This window comes from Cupressus sempervirens, chromosome 8 (genome assembly GCF_028749045.1).
Source record: "Cupressus sempervirens isolate cs-2001-9-10 chromosome 8, ASM2874904v1, whole genome shotgun sequence".
NCBI classification, from domain to species: Eukaryota; Viridiplantae; Streptophyta; class Pinopsida; order Cupressales; family Cupressaceae; genus Cupressus; species Cupressus sempervirens.
In genome coordinates, this window is record NC_143125.1 from 820,050,867 (window position 1) to 820,054,228 (window position 3,362).

General features: G+C 34.3%; 1 pseudogene; it reads left to right on the top strand.

Annotated features, from left to right (window-relative positions):
• Positions 1-936: 936 nt before the first annotated feature.
• LOC149544911 (NPL4-like protein B pseudogene) lies at positions 937-2,458 on the top strand (annotated as a pseudogene).
• Positions 2,459-3,362: the final 904 nt, after the last annotated feature.

Below are 3,362 nucleotides of genomic sequence, written 5' to 3' on the forward strand. Positions count from 1 at the left end.
TGGATGCCAAGTAAGTTTGGCTCCAAAGGAAATGCTCGGCAACAATAGATGCCCAGTGAGCTCGGCTCCAACTGAGAAAGAGGATGCCGAGTGTTCTGTTCAACTGAAAAATTATAACTTAAGAAATTTCAACGTGAATGCTTTCACCATTAAAACCAGAGAGCAAAAGCTTTAAGCTTTCAAATAAATTACTCAAATGCAACATACAAGGGAAGAGCAATGGATTCAAGTATGCCTGCTTGCCTTCTATTCAATCTTTGATTTAAACTATTACAAAATCTGGGAGCATTCGGCTTCAACCAGAAAACCCTAAAACAACCCTAAATGGGTAAAACTTCAAACTTCAATAAACTTTAAATCTGCAACTCTAATGGCTGCATACAATGGTGCCTGGAGCAATCACTACTTCAACAGGACAAATCCAAACAACAACTTACAGAGAGAATAGGGTAAACACGTGCAACTGCAGACACAAACTTCTTTTCTTCTTCCTTCTTCTGCTCTGCTCTCCTCTGCAACTTCTAATCTGCTTGATCTATTTGAACTCTACAAATGAATGAATAAAAATTCCTTTTTGCCACATTCCATTTTCCCCCCCTTTTTCTAATTTGAAAAATCTCACCTACCCGTATTAATGTTTCTATCTATTCTAGACGTCAGGGGGGTAGGTGAGCGGTTGGCTCTAGGGAGAAAACGTACGCTGCACTTAAATATTCCAACAGATCTCATCTGTAATCTGAGAGATGTTTTTAACGGTTACAAACTGATTATTTAAAGGCAATAGTTCAATGGTGGTGCCTTTACAATCAAAACTAAGGTGGTTCAATAACTTTTAGTGCACTGAAAGTTTGTAATTAGATTACAAACTGTGAAGGAATTCTAGTCTCTAAGGTTAGGATTAATAGTTGAAAAAAGGTCCAAGCATCAGTTCGAACAATGGCGGTAGAAATAGTCAGTAAGAGAGAAATTATCACCAACAAAATTGCCTGGCAAAATCATGGAACAAAGTCACTGAATATGGATAAATGAGCTTATATATTACCTAGATAGATAGGTATGCTAAATGTAGCAACAAACACAATGTAGGTGAACTGTTTGTCAAATTACCTTAAAAAGATACAATTTCATGAAATGTTATGATTTCAAGGTACACATAAAATGGATTTTCTAAGAAGGCTTCATAATTTTTAAAACAAACACAATTGGCAGGTGCAAAGCTACGCTGCACAACCTTTTCTATCAATCAATCCATAGTTGGAATCAGTTTTTATCAGATGTAGTTTCAAGCGCCCTCAGGGATATGTACGCAAAATGCGGAAGAATAGAGAAGGAAAATGCACTATTTTAAGAAGTTCCTCAAAAATATATGGCCTCATGGACAGTTGTTTGCAAAAGTATGGTTTTAATTCAAGAATTTACGATCTCTAGTTTTTCGGTTATTGCAGAAACCAAGTGAGAAAAACATAGTTTTGTTGATAGATTTCATTCTATTTTTTAAGGCTAAGGAGATTATGATCAAATTAAAAGGTAGAGATTGATTGTAGAGAGTGAAAATAGACAATCCAAATTCTCATGCAAACCCAACTAAATTATCCCATCCATAATCAACCCCTATCAAAATACCAACATCTATTGTTGGCCAAGGGAAATGTTATACATAATTTTAATGATATGGCTGATTTAAAGAGCCTCCTTACTATATTGGGTATTTTCCACGGTCAGATATCTTTCTTATGAGGGACATCGATCCATTGCTGGCCCCTAGATAAAATAAAGTCCTACAGGGAGCTTCGGTAAAAAGATAACCATGGCTAATCTGATTGTAAAATAAATGATAATCGAAGAAGAAGAAAATGACCATTGTCAGACCCTTTAGTTTGAAAGATATGTAGCCAATGTATTTTAGTAGTATATGAATGAGAATTTGGATTTTTTTGTTAAAACAAGGGGCTTTATGTATGGGAGTGTAAACAAAGAAGGGGTTTAACATGGCTTTTATCTATGGTGCCCCGCAGTAGGGTAGTGAGGAAACATATTTCCTTTTAAGGAATACTAAGGAGGAGAAGCACGTTGAGGATATTGTTATTTGGTCAAGATTGAGGAGCATAGAGTTTATTTTTACTCAAGACTACCACTTAGGAAAAGAAAGATTATACTCATTCTAATTTAAAGATTTGACAGCTGTGGAACTGCATGCTGAGATTGGGCTAAAGGAGTGGGTGTCAATGTTGGTGAAATTAGAGGTGAATGAGAAAGGTGGTGTTGATGTCCATTTTGAGGCATTCCACTCAAGTGATTATTGTGCTAGACTTTAAGGATGAATTGTTTAATAGAGAATTATTAGGATTTGGATCCTAAGAGTAAATGAATGATGAAGGATGTGGTGCTTTTGGGGAAGGATACCAGGGATGTTGACAATGATTCTCTTCTGGTGCTAGTTAATAATCTCACTCATTAGGTACATTTTTCTTTTTCTCTTTTCTTGTGTTTGAATAATCTCACTCATTAGGTACATTTCTCTTTTTCTCTTTTCTTGTGTTTGAATAGGTTTCTATATATGACTTAATACTTTTGGTTGTGTAAGTCCTCGAAATTCAATTTTTTTCAATGCATGAAAACAAAATGAATTAGTGAATCTGGTAATATAGTTTTGATTCTTGAAAATGATAGATTAAGTATCCTTCCACTATTGGAAGTTTTTCTCTAAAGAACTCCAAAGAATATAATTTGTCAGCATCGCTTGTTTTCCGTACCCTTTCAATTTATTCATCTCTAGAGTGTGGAACTGTTACTATTATTTTATTTTAATAGCACATATAGGTGTCATGAAAAAAATAAAAATGCATCATTCCAAGAGATTAAACTCTAATTAATTTTTCAATTGACATTAAACAAATGCAAACTTGACCTATCTATGAATTGCCTTAATGTTGTGATTGTCATCACCCTCTTCTCCTCTTGATGTTATACTTTTGTATCATTTAAAGCCACTCCAAGCACATCTTTTTCAAGTGATTGAACATTCTTGAAATTCTATACAACAATTTAATAAAGGTAAGATAACTATGAAGTGTTAAATGCTACAAGCTGGGAGTCAAATTGCCACTACCAATTTGATGTTTGAGGTTTACGTAAGGGTCCATCTAGTAAAGTATGGATTAAGGATTCAAATTCTAGAACAGTCCTAGAAGCTCCTTCTGCAAGTTTAATTTCACACTCTACTCTACCTCTAAAGATATTCTCTAGATGCATAATACATATGAAAGCAACAAAAAAATATAATCAATCCTCATGTAGATACTATCCATCTTAGTACTATATAAGATGTCACTAATCTCTAAAAAAATCACTTTTTTTTTCAA